At 41.8% G+C, this 16,042-nt stretch overlaps 1 protein-coding gene and 1 long non-coding RNA gene across 6 annotated transcripts in view; one reads left to right on the plus strand and one right to left on the minus strand.

The window, feature by feature from the left end:
* BCL2 (BCL2 apoptosis regulator) overlaps nucleotides 1-16,042 on the plus strand; it is a 96,563-nt gene that overhangs the window by 60,746 nt on the left and 19,775 nt on the right. The gene's annotated exons all lie outside the window — the stretch shown is intronic.
* LOC109143207 overlaps nucleotides 4,799-16,042 on the minus strand; it is a 48,963-nt gene continuing 37,719 nt past the window's right edge. For 3 of the 5 annotated variants that reach the window (XR_002043203.3, XR_002043204.3, XR_002043205.3), the window contains 3 exons: nucleotides 15,736-15,960; nucleotides 12,936-13,035; nucleotides 4,799-9,586 (listed from right to left, as the gene is read on the minus strand). This is a non-coding gene — a long non-coding RNA (uncharacterized LOC109143207). The remainder of the gene's footprint in view (nucleotides 9,587-12,935; nucleotides 13,036-15,735; nucleotides 15,961-16,042) is intronic. The other 2 variants (XR_002043208.3, XR_002043209.3) reach the window with 1 other exon arrangement.

Raw genomic sequence — 16,042 nt, forward strand, 5'->3', positions numbered from 1 at the left:
TAAGTGAAAGCATTGGCATTAAGAAATCGACAACAAAAAGAAGTTTCCCAAGTAGAACAACAGCACAAAATTGGGATGAAGGGAGAGTTTGGGGCAGTTTAAAAAACTATTCTTCGCTCCTACCCGCAGTACAAGACTGCTGACACATCTTGAAAAATGGCTTTCACTGGAAACTCTGGTACATCACATAGCTCACTGCTCAGCCTCGGTGCCATGGCAGGAGGTTGTTTTGCAGCCTTCGAACTTGCTCGCTCATGAATCAACACTTCCCACCTGTAGCCACTGGGGCCAAAGCCACAAAACCTCCCAGGCTGAAATCCTTCTGCTGATAAAAATCTAGATTGAACTCGGCATGAAGCTGTGGAAGAATGCAGATGTGTATTTTGAGAATCCATGGTCAGGCTTTGAACAATCAGATGAGTATTAAGAGAAAAAAAATTGCAGTAGTTTAAAAATAACAGATCTACTGCATGGCAGCCATAAAAGGAGATTTTAAGGAAAGGAATAGAAAATCATGCCAGATGAACGCATTAGGAACAGCAGTTGATACGGCATGTACTAATGACAACATATATATCCCCTTCCTCTCCAAAATACATGTGAGAACCTTGCAGGAGCAGCCAGAGCACACCGTTTAAGCTCCATTAGTACAACATTCACCACATCTTCTTACCACTGCAGGCTTTTGCTGAACATTACTTCAGTTGCTTATGCCTCCAGACAAAATTTAAACTCGGGTCAAAGCTGTAAGCAGTTCTAAATTGAACAATCCAACTTAAAGCATTACAGGCTGTTTGAAAGCCTCTGTGACCCGACAGATTTGAATACTGAGAAACATGACATCAGAATGACCTTTCCTTCCGCACTGTTCTCACAGCTCCTTTCTTCTCAGTAGATACGTGAATCTCTACTGTCTTCTCAGTCTTAGTGCCTGATACGCTGAGTTTGTTCCATCCGTCCATCCATCCAGCCATCCATCCCACTAGCACCTCTAGTTGCAGGGTCATGTATTCCCTCTCCTCTGTTTTGTAAAGGGATGAGAAGACAGCGCTGGGTCTCGGCAGCATTCCCCAGCTATCCGGACACTGCCATGGGCTTCTCAAACACCCTCGTTCCCAGAGAACAGGACTCTGAGGTCTGTCGTGGTTTGAGGTGATTGACAAAAGAGTTCAGGCCTGCCATCACCACCCCGCAAACCCAGCCCGTCTTAAATCACAGCCTGCTGCCTACATCAAAAGTCATTTGTGAAGAGCACAGTTGCTCCTCTGTAACTGATCTACATGGAGCAGGTCATCAGCTGCTTATGAGCTTTCCTTCTGTTTTTTTTTCTCAAAGAAACCCCACAGTATGAAGTAATGTTAGAAATAAATAGTCTCATCTTTCTCCCCTAATTATAGAAAGAGGAGCCTTGTTAGGCTACATGTGATTTTCAGTGGCAGCTCCTCACCTGGGAGTTCAAGTGGGTTTCCTACAAGTTACAGTAATTTGGTTCAGCAAAACCTGAAATGAAACACTTTATTTTCTGCAAATCCACAGGATGATCTTTGAATACTGAGCTTTTCTCAAGGTGACTTTGAAAGCCATCTTCCTTGCCCCAGCAGTGAGATCTCTGTGCATGGCGTACAGCTGTGATAATCCCTGGAGAGTTTTGTCCAAGCCAAGAAATTAAGAGCCCTGTCTAATGGGGTCACCGGCTGCTAATGAAGTTGCACGTTCATAAACTACAGCTACAGCCCTCAAGGGAAACTCCCCGTCATCCCTGCTTTGGGAGATGCAGTTTGTCTGTGTCATAGGAGCTCATAGGACCTGTGAGAGCTGCTGGAGGCAATCTGCTGTGTGGGCTTTATTTTTAACCCCACCTCCCCAACCCTTAAGCAGGTTCTTCTTTCATTCACAAATTGAATTGAACAGAGTTTTAATTTTGGTGCCTGTGTCAATTTGTCAGCAGTAGTCAAACGAGAGAAGAGTTATCCAGGTTTTTTCCTCCTGTGGAGGATCAAACAACAAATCTGTGTAGGGAATTCCTGATGGAGAAGCCTAAAAGGAAGATTATGAATTTTCAAAGCCGTGGCCTTGTAAACCAAGCGTCTCTGCAGACATCGTGGAACAAGAGCTCATTAGGAATAATCATCTAAAACCTGACTGAAATCTCTGTAGCTTTCTGACTTACACCAGATGAAAATCTGATCCATTTACCTAGTTTTAAGTCCAAACACACGTTCTTGTGGTGGAGACATAATTTCCTTTGCATGCTGTAATCACTGCTCTGCACTGTGACAAGCAAATATTTATTGGGCTTTGCAGGGCTCAGCAAGAGCTTATAGCACATTTCTTTATGGCATTTGTTTTGCTATACATGATGTATATTTTTGGTGGGTTTGCTGGTGCTTTATTTGATGCTCAAGATCAATCATTTCTGAAACACAAGTGTGACATCTTGGGAAAAGTAACTTCCACTTCCTCAGTACTAATCTATCAGGTTGACTTTATTTCCGTCACAGCATACCAAGAGCAAACAACTTCCTACTACTCCGTGCTTTTCAGTTAAATGCCTTTTCCAAAAGGTTAGGGAAATGCTTGTGTCATGGAAAAAACAAAATCCAGTTATGCAGAAAATAAAGAGGTGCAGTGGATCAGGCTTAATTGAGCACTTAACAGGCTCAGACTAGCCTGAGCCTGCATTAACTGAACCACTGAATCCATCCAAGCTGAACAGCTGTAGAGCATTTGGGCTGTGCAGTTAAGATACACTTCAGCATGGGGTTCTTTATCTGCAGGTAGTAGCACTTAACCACCTGGGCAGCCCCCTGGAAATGACTTCCCAGCATGGGCAGGGCAGAGGGGCGTTTTGCATCTGCACAGGGCAAGCTGCTCTCAGGGTCTCTGCATATGATATCCCCCTCTGCCTCTCTCAAGATGCAGCTAAGGTTGTTCCTTGTGCTTTTCTCTTTTTTTTCTCAAGTCTTTGTCGTATGAAACAGGTGTTGGGGGATGTTCTCAGGATTTCAGATGGCTTGGAGGCAGAAGGGCTAGTGGATGACTTCGTCCTTCCTACAAGACCTTCTCTCTCACATGCCTCTGATGTCTCACTAGTGTGATGCTACTTCTTCCTTTCAAAGGAGCCGGTGTCTCAGTCAGTGTGGGAATTGCCCCACAAATCCCCACCTGACTGGAAATAGTGCTTCTCAAGCTGAAAATAGTGCTTCTCAAGCTGAGAGTTAGTTTTTGCTAACTAGACACTGTCACAGCTGTTGGTCATTCTGCAGTACTTTCTGCTAGACTTTATTTTTGAGCTGGGGAAAAAACCCCAGCCCTGTGCACACTGTTAGATCAGACAGGTGATAATGTGCCTGTTTTAGGTGATCAAAAAGATAATTGGTATCATTACTATGCCTGCAGATAATTTAGGATTCATTAAAGTAAGTGTTCAGGGGGGAAAAGTGTGTGATTGCAGTTTTACATCGTGGTTATTACAGCATCCCTGGCTCTAGCAGGCAAATCAGGAACATTTTAGCTCAGCATTTTCTGGATTGTAGGGATCTATCTGTTGGCTTACGCTTTGCAAAAATATAAGTGGTATTTACAATTGCACTTGGCAACGAGCTGCTTTTTTCTGATACAAATCCAAATGCTAGGGTTATAATTACTGTGAATGTTGCATCCTGCAATCTGGAAACATAAGCAACATGCATTGGTCTGGTCTTCCCAAAGAAATTGTTGAGGGCTGCAGTGACCATCCCTGAGGAATCTTCCCATGGTCCTGAATTATGTAGTAAGCCCACATCTATGTAATCTCCTCTCGATACTGTTTCATTTTGCATGCAATAACTGTATTAGACACCATTGCAGATTGACTCTGCAGGCTCATGCTGGTCCAGACATAAGATGTGGGATTCATCATCTTCCAAGGACTTATTTTAAATACTTAAAACAAAATGGAAGTCTTCTTCAATAGGGGAGAGATGCACTTGAAAATAGATGCTCTTTTATAGAGTAGACTTGCAGGTCATGCTTTACTCCTTGTAGTGATTAAGGGAGAGAACAGACCTTGATTCTTGGGAGTAGTAGCATAAGGATTACACAAGTCTTTTTTGTGTGAGGCCTGATCTTGACAGTGATCTGTGTAGATGCATACCAGATCAAGCCAGAGCAAAGCCAGATAGGCAGCCAACACCTAGAGACCTAAAAAAATATTACATCAATGCTCACGGTGACTGAGAGGGGTTGCCTAAATTTGGGGCTGGCGTGCCTCAGACAACAGCTAAACTTATGAATCACTTGTGGACCTGCCTGTATGCTGTTGGCATTGAAGGGTTCCTTGTTGCCAGCTGCCAAGAGGTAATCCTGCATGAGGGATGGACGATGGACACCTCACAGGCCAAAACAGCACTGGAAATCTACTGGACTCAGTGGATGAAAACTGAAGCTAAAACCACAGCCGAAAGTTTGGGCCAGGCTATAAATAAAGTACCTGAGTAAACTGAGGAGAAATTGTTTTTAAAGGAACAGAGCAGAAGGAGAGAGCCATGTACATGCCTTGTGCTTCAGTGTTGGGATGCAGCTTGGTTGAGTCTTTTTTCTGGTGGGTAATACAGTGTGTGCTTGCAAAAAATACATTTGAACAAACATGGATGCTACACAATGTTAATGGGATGGGAGTTTTTTCCCATAAGCAATTTGGTAAGTTTTTCTTTAAAATTTGATTAACAACAGTCTGTGTAATTGGTGAATTTCCTATGCCAAACACTTTGTGTTACAAACATATAGTCACAGAAAAGTAAGAGATTCTTACACAAGACACAGGTAAACTCATAGTCTTTATTTTATCTATAAGGAAAAAGTCCCCTGAAAACTAACCAGGTCTCAAAATACTCTTCTCTAGAGTTTGGTTTTGCAGTCTATTATGAATTTGACACAGCAGAAAAATTTTCAGCTAAAGATAGAGGGGATTTTATTCAGACAGACTTGCTCTTTCTGTCCTGTGTGTCCCTACATGTGTATTTATATATATGTCATTTAGAGAAGAAAAAGATGAACTATTACCCTCTTTGCTGAACTATACCCTAGTTAGCAAAGACTAACTCTCAGCTTGAGAAACATTATTTTCAGCTTGAGAACTTAGCTTTGTAATAAACTCAAACTAAAGTGAACCCAGAAAAAGACAGCCACTGCAGGTAGAGTCTCATTTCCAACTTCTTCTATAAACAGACTCTTTTCTTCCATTATTTAAAACTGCTCAGCTGCTTCTCTGCAAGAAAACAGCAAAGGCAATTGAGCACAGTCTTGGTCACGTAAGTGGCTCTTGTCTAAAAAGCTAGTTCATATTCAATGCTGTCCTAGTTTTTCTTTTCTCAATCCCATAAAGGTCCTTTTCAGAAGAAATTCCAATTGATGAGCACTGGAATCAGTGTGTGAGCAGAAAAGTACAATATATAGCATACTGCTATAAAATTACAGATAAATATTTACATAGCTTTTCATGTCCCTTCACATTCTTTTAAGCTCACATTCTTTTCCTCTAATCTTCATTTGACCATTTCAAGCATGACTAACATACTTTGAATTATTTTTACACTTCCAACATCTACTCTGTAAAAACAGTGAACATGAAGGTGCAGGTGGCTGAGCTGAGTTCAAAAGATTCATTTGCCGAGAAGAACTAGGACTTTCCAACTGTATTTCTGTACTTGAGTTTCTTAATAAAGCCACTGTGTTATCCTGAACTTAGGCGAACTCCATGGTTACGGTGGTGTCGATTAACCATAGTGTCAAAGAATCACTCAGCCTGAAGCAGCCAATACAGGGATTTTTATTTTCCTCTCCTCTTTATCCAAGCATGGAAAAAGGGGCAGGTTGCTACATATTCTTGTTGCACCTTATCTAAATATATTGATCACTTCCTCTGGACTCTTATCTGTTTGCTCTGCAGTGGCTGTGGTTCATTCACACTGGGATTTGCAGGGAAGCTGAATGGATTCAGCCACGTGAGAGGTACTGGTGGGCTGGTTAAGGCCGGGTGACACTGTGCCTGGCTTCTCTTTTGTTTCATCTGGCTGGTTGTTTGACATCCACCAGCCTCTCTGTTCATTAAGGCGGCATGATGAATGGAAGGCAGCGAGTGTAATTGGGGCAGTTAGGGCCACCTGGTTCATAACTATAACAAATATCCACTAGTGCATCTCTTTCAGCACCACATGCACCACTGAAGTGCAAACTGGGTGATAGTGAATGGAAATCTTAAACTGATGTAAAGATTCTAGTAGTTTCCAGAGTCATGCTGGCTTCTCTTGCCCCAGCCTTTTTAAGGCCCATAAAAGAACCTTTTCAAAGATAGGCTTCCCCCAGTAACAGAGACTACATTCATGTAGCATTATTGTGCAGAAGACATATGGTTCTGTCTACACTGGGACAACTTCATTAGAGTAGATCCTGCACTGCCCCAAGGGTGGGTGTACCCAGCTGTACGGAATTGAGCTGGTGGGTGGCATGGTGGTTTTTGTTCCATTCGTGCAACACGTGTGTGGTACAGGTGATGTGCTGGGGAAGGCAGGAGAAAGGTCTCTTGTACCACGGGTAATCCTTGTGCAGAGAGGGCAGGAAGTTCAGCCCACAAGATTTAAACACCAACTAATTTAAATACCAGCTGATTTAAACACCAGCTTCGCACTTGATGCTCCCAGACTATGCCTTTTCCTGAGCTGAGCTCTGCCAGACCTGACTTGAGCAGGGCTACAGTGGGCAGAGATGTGGTGCTGTCTCTAGTTGGAAGCACAGACATCCTATTGGTGCACAGGACTGGATAACAGTGACTCGTAGATGTGACCTTGGACTCAGCAGTGATCAGTGGAAGCAGTACTCACAGTGTATGGGAACAGCCCCGCGCTGGCCAGTGACGATAATGTCTTCAGCAGACTTTGCATCGTGAAGCGGTTAATGAATTCTTTTGTAGTGAAAGGCTGGATTCAATAAAAAGTTTCTGGGGCAAGTTACCATAGCCTGCCATACTACAGTGTGTCAGGCAGACCCTTTTTTTTTTTCCCTTTTAATTTATTTTTTCTTCCCCTTTTAATTTTAAATTGAGTGCAGCTGACTGCCTCCAATGCTGTTAACAATGGCACTTCTTTCCCTGGGACAATGTAACATTTAAAACAGATAAAAGCTCATGTGGGGCCAATAAAAGTTTGCCCCCATCCTCATTCCTGTAGGGCTGGTTTCCTCATCGTTAACATTTTAAGTAGCAGGCACTATGAATATGAATGTAAGTGACTTTTACATGCTATTACTCATCAGTGGGTAACTCCGAACAGGCATCACTGGAGGGATGTGCCCAATCTCAAAGAAACTTTGTGGCCCAGCAGCAGGGGAGCAGTGCTGTGTGAGATGAATCCTCAGGGGAAAATGGGAAGTCAGTAGGTGAATAACTGGGGTCCAGAGTGGCATGGCAGCCCAGCTGCCCCAGTCCAGCAAGAGTAGCAAAATGGGAGGACACACACAGGTGACACTCAGCAGCCTGTGTGCTCCTTCTGGTGGCTGATGGAGAGGGAGCAAGTCAGTGGGTTCTCGTTCCAGATTTTCCATCTGAATTGCTTGTGCAGGTTGGGTTAGGGGTCCAAATGAAACCCTCTGAGCGTTGGTCTTTTGTCCATAGCAGGGACAAGGAAAGGCATATGGCTTGCATACCTTCTTGGATGGACAGTATGCATTGAATACTAACAAAAATCATTAGTAGCAACATTATAATTTTGAAGGCACTATAAAAGCGTTAGGTTTTATAAATGCACTTTAAGGTGACTTCTTTCCTGATCAGTTTCTGTGTGATATGTATGTGCTTGTACACAATCAGTCTGATTTCTCTTTCAGTCAGCAAACTAGTTTTAAAGTAGTCTGTGTGTTGCAGGGATGTGTGTTTTGACTGTCCTCCCTGCAGAACTCAATCCAGAACATCCATGACTTTTCCTTCCTGAATCTTCCTTTGCCTTTGGTGATTTTTGGATTAAGCTCCATGTTGCTTTGTGTATTCATGCATCTCTGTGAAAGAGATTTATTTTATTTTATTTATTTATTTATTTAAAATGGTTCTAAAGCCTTGATCAGTGCTATGATGAGAAAGTGCCTCTGTTCCTTTCCTCCATGTGCCTCCTAGTCTCCTTGGTGCTTGGTTCCCACCTCAGTTGCTGTTGTCTGTAGCTACCAAACCTGCCCAGCTCCGGGGGTTGAGCCCCTTCTCTGCCTTTCCCACAAAAAACACACATCAGTAACAGGACCAAAGAGTTGGTGCATCATGCACTGTTTATGCTTACAAATTTAGAAATATGATTGCTCCCCACCAGTGTTTACTAATTACATATTCCAGCCAAAGCAGGAATGAGTCATTTTTACATTGCTCATAGAAAATTAAAAAAGGCTTAAACACCCACAAAATTTGCTTACTCTTCAGGTGTAGCCCCCGGAAGGGTGAGGACAGCTTCCGCCGTATTCTGGTTGGAAACATCACTGACATGACTGTTGGGAAGTTGAACAGTCCCAAACCAGTGACAGGTGATGTGCAAAAAATTATGGAAAAATGCCATGAGGTCAGATCCTGAGGACGATTTTTTAAAAAAGGCTGGTTGCAAAAAATGTGCTTGACTTCAGTAAGGCCTTTTCATGACGTCGCCCGACAACTCTACGTGGTGCTTGTAGAATTAAGCCAGTCTTTATCCACAAAGATAGGAAGTCAGATCTTTTGATGCACTAGTGGCTGTCAGCAAACTGGTACAGATGGTCGTTTTGTTCAGAACAACATGCACAAAAGTATCCCAGAGATGCAGCTCAAAATACCCACATTGCTCTCGTGTGTCAGTCCCTCTCTTTCCATTATTGCAAAATGACTCACAGGCTTGAAAAGGCAAACATTGATCAAAAGACCGAAGAGTGATTTACTGGTGCAGGATGGGACAAGATGTTGTTTTAGCCCAACAAACAGTAACTGCATTTAGAAGTATTGCCAAGGGAGTCCGAGGCGGTGCTTGCTTACTAAATTGGGTAAAATACAGGGATTTCACCAAATGCAAATGACAATGAACAATATGTATGACTCAATATATCCGCTATGCTTTCAATGTGCACTCAAGGGGTGGTATAGCTGACCTTTTAAAGTGATGCTTTTCAAACCACATTGTTATGATTATCAAAGTGTTCATTTTAGAGTACAATATTTGGACACACTCCTGTTAATTTTCTCGTGTATCATTTGAAGGCTGTTTTCCCCTCTGTTTATAAGAAAAGCACTTCCAGGCAACCCCTAGAGTGTCATACGTTTATTTCTATCTCTATCGAGGGAGTGAAACTTGCCATCAGTTCTCTGAGGCTTGACACACACCTCTGGAGTACTTCAAGTCACGTATGGAATTAGCTAAAATAAGTTTGATGGTGATTTTGTGAGACCTTCCTGTGTGCCAGAAATAGTCTTCAAGAACAATGTAGGGCGAGAAATATTCTTTGCTCTTTAGCCTCGGCTTCCTCCTATCTAAAAGCTGTCGGTGGCATCTCTGGCCGTGCAGAGCAGATCCCAGAATGGCTGTGGGGTGATTCCAATTTTGCGGTACTGTAAGGGAAAGAAAATAATCTGGCATCAGATTTGTAAATTTAAGTGTAGAAAAGGCTGAAAAAAATAAAACAATCACAGCTCACAGTCAGCCCAAGGCCAGCAAGCAGACTGGAACAAGGCCCCCGCAAATCCAAGAGAGGCAGTTTTGCTGGGATGCATTTCCTCTCCGTCCTCCATCAGCCAAGCCAAAAACTTAACAGGAAAAAAATAAAAAGGAAGCCGTACAGAGCAATTTGGCTGCACAACTGGCTGCACTCATCACAGATAAATAGCCTGGGCTCAGCTTCTCCGTGGTGTGGGGACTCAGTGCGGTGCTCAGGGGCTGGGCAACACGCTGCCTCTGTGACCAGCAATAGCCACCACCCTGCTTCCCACAGCACTGCTCATCCCTGAGCAGTCACCCCTCTGGCCTGAGGGGTCTGGCACAGGCTGGGCCCACCACAGGTAAAGCACAGCTCTCCTGGAGCATGAGCTGCGATGTTGAGATGCCCCATCGGGTGAAGAGTTAAGTACTAAAATATAGCAGAATTTTCTATTGGGTTGAGGATGCCTTATTTTGATCATGGAGGTCAGACACAGACATGGGAATTCCCCCAAGCTGGTTTATTTGCAGATTTGTTCAGACAGTTTCTTTCTTTCTTTTTCTTTTTCTTTTTTTTTTTTTTTTTTTTTTTTTTGTGACAAATCAGCCTGTTTTTTATAATAATCTCATCTTGAAACCTGAGAGGAAGGGAATATATGGGTGAGCAGCTAATATCAGTGAGTTCTGGAAACTCCCTTTTTATGGTCTCTCTCATTTAGCAGCTGTTTTGATACTTTCATTGCATTAAAAACTTATATGACGAGACTGACAATAAATTAACTTCATCTCTTCCAGTAAATTAGCTTTAGATCACACTAAGTTTGAGAAAAGCACTACTAAATAGTAATAATATACAGACAACAGGGCTTTGATCTAATATATCATGAAGAAATAAAGCATCGGCAGTGTTACGATCAGAGAAGGCAAAGCTATTTTCCTTCTTCTTTACTGATTATTCCCCTGCTTCAAATATTATTTTAAAAGTGTATATGTAGGATCTAGTGACTTGTCGATGCAAACATTGGTTTAAAATTAATTTTAAAATATCTCTTTATGCAAAGCAATATATTTACTGATTTAAGTCATACCCATCTGGACATGTTTATCAAAATCAATCCTTGTCTACTATAAGCCATTTGCTGCCATTGCCACCCACTGGCCAGGGACAAACAACCATCCTGTTACTGACCCAGATCGACAAATATCCTGATTAAACAGACACATCTTGCTACACATCCAACTGCTTCCTATTCAGCATCTTGCCTTTAACACAAAATCTGGCCATCTTTGTACAAAATTTATTTACTGTTTTATCTTTAAAACATAAGTCATAGTCTGGGAAGGAGGGGGCAGGGGGAGCCTGTTCTGCAGACCGCGAACTCTGATCTGATAGTTTCATCCTTCTGTCATCTCTTTAAATGTAGTATCTAAAAACTGAAGGATCTCATCCTTTTATGTTTCTGTTAGACGAGATACAGTTTTGGCAATATATAGTAAAATAATGAAACTGAATTACAGACTGTAGGGAACTGTTTTTCTCACATAGGGGTCAGCATATATGGTAATACTTTGGATTAAGGATGAAATTACTACAGGAGTGTAATAACTAACCTTGTTAATCTCTTCTCATTTTCTTAAGAGTAGTTCACAAAGAAATATTACAGCAGTCACAGCTTAATATTGGAATCCTTCCCTGCTTTAATCACAGTCCTTTATATACTGTGATTTTATGTGTTATTTTGTCCTAATATTGCTAACAATTTTATTAATCATGTCTGTTGTTGGTTGGTTTACCACTTTCCTTCACAAATGATTTTAGGGCCCAATATTTATGCCTTTGAAACAAATTTGAAAAACTGATACAAAAATGATTCTTCTTAGAGGAGCTGCTCTTCACTTAGGTACCATAAACAAAAGCTAAATCAGGCCCTTGGACTTCTCTTCCCTGCGCCTTTCGGTACCATACCAGGTTCATACCACCAATGCTGAGACAGCCTTCTCTACAAATGAAAGGCAAAGAAAGGCGATAATGTTTTGTTCTCTGCATCATTAGTAAGGGGGAAGGAGGAGAAGAACTTAGCAGAACAACTGCATCTTTTGTTTTTAAGTTCTTTGGAACAATTCTGCCAGGCAGTGCGTTTTCCCTCTGTTTCATTTGTCTTTGTTATTATCCTATCTAATTAAAATTCTGCAGTGCCGTCATGAAATTGTTGTCCGTTTAAGGTCACAAACAGCTTCTGTCCTAATGAAATATGAATTGCATTAGTTAATTGAATTGTGCACTTATTGTGTGTTGTGAATGCACTGAGCACACTTATATTCTTAACATATACTGAGCATTTTTATCAGTTTAGGCAGTGTGTGGACATAGAAAATGCTGCTATCATTCTTTGCATCACAATAGGGAGATTTAATTGGCAATAGACGGGACTAAGAAGTGTTTGTGAAGGACAAGAACTCTAAGATCTCACACAGGCATCTGCTAGCTAGGATGAGATCGGCTCTTCTCATCCACCCCCAGTGGTCTGGGGTCAGGGCACAGTCCCGAGCGGAAAACTCGAATAAACCCTTATTATGCACGGTGTCTCTGTGATGTCTGTCAAGATAGGAAGAACCAAGGGAGAGTAACGAAACATCTGTGGCCTTCTGCAGCAGGAGGCTTTCTGGGTTAAATGAACCTCGTAATTGAAACCCTCAGTGCATGGTCCAGACTGTTCTCTTCCAGGGTCTGCCTGGTCTCTGTGCAGATACTACCCCCACACCCCTGGTAACACAACAAGCTGAGCTCTGGGGTCCTTTTCACAGCTGGGAGGTGCTTTCTTTGAACTGTGGGAAGGTTCACTTTAGGATGTTGAGGACCTGATCACTTCAGGGCTGTGGATGAAGCAGGTGCTTACAGGAAGTGCAGGCTCTGGCACTTAGCCTTTACAACGTGTAAGATGGATGTTTTGCATCGGTAACCACTCAGTGGTGGACTTTACTAATGAACCAGACTATTTTGGAGGATGGTCATTAGCTGGGAAAACAGTAACAGAATACTAGATTTAGTTTCTGTGCATGGGTCTTGATTTTTCGCCTAGTTCTTCAGCCTGTTCAGCATCATACGTACACACACGTGTTGTCGTATATATGTGTGACGTGCATATGTATATTCATATACATATATGTATATCAACAGTGTTTAGCCGTTGGATCTATTTACAGGGAAAGTATCTTTGGATTCTGCATAATATTTCTGTAAGGTAGTAAATCTGAATATAGTACCTTCCAGATATTCTTGAACTTGACAGGTGTGGAGAGGTATCTTTTGTTCTGTCAAATAGTGCCTCCCTTAGCTCAAAATGGTACTTCATTCAACAGTAGGCTGAAAGAAAAGATAAGCAATGTTCAGGTTGAAGAGTTGTTGAGAAATTTCTTCTTCTTCTTGTCATTTTCCACTCAAAAACCGAGGTGATATGCAAATAGCATTTTCTTTTACCACAGCAAACTAATGCAGGAATATAAAACCACTTAAGATAAACACAGCTGAAAATTGACTTGCCACAATACACAATTCCCAAAGGGAAATACCATGACCCTTTTTACAAGAAAAACAGAGAGAAGAGTGTCTGTGCTTGATCTCAGCAGGCATGGACAACCCCTTTGTGGGGACTTCCCAGCTCTGAGCGCATGCAGAGGCACTTGTCATTTCCCACTGTGGGTGATCCTCCGCAGCTGCTGTAGCACTTACCTTCCAGGAACACTTCTCCATGGGCCCCAGACAAGAACTTTGTTACCTCCTCCCACAGATGCTGCACTGAGATAGAGAGACTAAATGAGGGATTCTGGTTCAGGTAGGTAGGCAAGGACTTTCCCTATATGCTCAACAGAGGGGAAGAGAGGTTTTTTCAGAGGGCAGTGTGGAGGATAGCCACGTTAGGTGGCTGCTTCTCTGAATCACCTGGAAGAGTTTCGTTCTCAATCATTGTAATTACTGAAAGTAAGGAGACCTGCCTCTGGGTGTAGTTGTTGCATTACAGAAGTGCTTCAAACAGATGAGTTTCCTGCACTCTCCAAGTCACCCCGAGACAGTCATACCTGCTTGAACTTCTGGCTGAGGAATTTCCCACCTAGTGCCCGTATCACTTGGTTCTCTCCTCTCTCTCTCTGTGAGTTTTCTGCATTGGCCACAGTACTGAGAGCTGTAGCTGAGCAACTGCTGAATGTCCCTGCCCGCATGAAAGGGTTCAGGAGGTGATTAAGAAGGGGTGGGTGTCTGTAATGGTTTGGTGAAGTTCGTCCTGACAGATTCACAGGCAGTGGGCAAATGACTGAGAGTGAAAGTGGTGGGATGGGGCGTGAAGGGTGATTGGCAGTGGTTGCTTAGTGGTCTGAAAAGGGGTGAGTGAAAGTACTTGGGGGAGGGGAGTTTGGGAAGCACGGCTGATGGTGAGAAAGACACTACTGCATTACCCCGTGGCATGCTACAGGTGTACAAGCTGCATTCTCTTCCATGAAGCAGTTTTAAAAGACTTGATGTCATTAAAAATGCTCACGTACTTCTATCTAAATTATATAATGTAGTGCTGCATAATTAAGCAGGGGAGGAAATGAAAGAGATTCAAGGAAGGCTGAAAAATAAAAATAAACTGAGGAGTCCTCTAGGGAGAGTAGAGAAGAAGCAAAGACTGATAGTCCTGCAGGCTGATGTGATTTTGCTGTCCTCTGTAGCACCACCACATCAAGGGAGACAGACAGTGTCCCTGCTCCTACGGGTGGCCTTCCATGAGGATGCCTGTGCTCAGCCTGGCCCTCTGCCCCAGAACCATCAGCCAGATGTCTGTGGCCTCTTCCAGCATTCACTCCAGCCTCAAACAGAGCAGGAATGCAGGGATGGTGCTCAGAGCAGCTGGGAAGAGCGTCCTCCCCTGCTGTGATTAATTCAGTTAAAAACCCATGACTGACCCGTCACAGTGTCTGTGGCTGGACAAAGGAGTGAAGGTGGCCCTACGTAAACAGCAGCATTTTAAACCCTGGCACATGGTTAAATTCCGTAGTGTTACCAGGTTTTTAGCTTTATTTTCAGTTAAGTAAAGAACAGAGCTATCTTTTTTTTTTTTTTAAATACAGCCTCCTCCCTTTATGTTGCTGTCATTATATGTTGAATTATTATTCCTTCGATTTGGATAAAGCACATAAACAAAATTTATTTTTTTTCTGTTTACTTTTTAGTTTTCATTAAATAGTTTATGAAAATGCTCCTTTTAAGATTAAGGAACTCACCCATTTTAAAATTCTGGTTTGAACTTCTTTTATCAACCTTTTATTATGCCTTGCATTTAACTTACAGCTTTTTTCTTTAATATTAAATAATCCCATTAGTTTTCCTGATAAAAAGACATACTGGAATTTTTTCTTAAGTTAAAGGTACTATGTTGCTCAGTTTTTTTCAAATTTCTATAAAAATCTTACTTTAGGAATCCATGAATTTTGTCTCAATCACAGTCTTTTTGTTAGAAGAACATGAGAAAAATTAGCAGGAAGTCTTTATAAACACTGAAGGACACAAAAATCCCCTGCTCAGCTAATACATAATTATTAAAAATTGTCCTTCATTATTGGAATCATGATCAGTCTAGCACAGACTGTGTCTGTGCCTGTGTTGGTCACCACCTGCTTCAAATGAAGGCAAAGAAATGCCACAAGAGGTGGATTTAGGATAGTGTCATCTCCCATCCTCCCCCCGTCTTGCATAGTCCTTTTGAAGACTTCACACTAATCCCAAAAATCAGAGATTGATTTAATCCTTCAAAAAAAAGCCTTCCATTATAATTATTATAATAATAACAACTATTAGTACTATTATTATTATTGCCACCATTATTATTACTACTACTATTACTGTAGTAATATTACTATTATTATTTGGACTGTTAACAGCTTTTGTTTACTGTAGAAGTATTTGCTTACTCTTTGAAGCTCACTAAACTCACGTCTCAGCATTCTGTAGCAATTATCTAATTTAAATACTTTATATAATAAAATTGTCTAATTGAGGATGGCATGCAAAAGTATGCTGTCTTACCAGCTTTGAATTTCCTGTGCTTCCTTATGTTATTGAAATCCCTCTATTTCTTGCATGATGAGGACCGGGAGTGCTAAATCTCCACCTGCACGTTCTCTCTCCCTGTCTGTCACTCATTGACTCCTTGTTCAGTTAGATGGCTACATTCCCAAATGGCTTGTTCCAGTGCTCTCCCTATTGAAAAGTTTTCTGTATTCTTAGAGTCTTATTGCTCTACTCTGATTCCTGTCAAATAAAGAGTGCAGAAAATTCAAACATAATTTTCAGAAAACGTTTCTTAAATCCCAACAGCTTTAATTAAATTATT

The sequence above is a fragment of the Corvus cornix genome, chromosome 2 (genome assembly GCF_000738735.6).
Source record: "Corvus cornix cornix isolate S_Up_H32 chromosome 2, ASM73873v5, whole genome shotgun sequence".
In the NCBI taxonomy this organism is placed as follows: domain Eukaryota; kingdom Metazoa; phylum Chordata; class Aves; order Passeriformes; family Corvidae; genus Corvus; species Corvus cornix.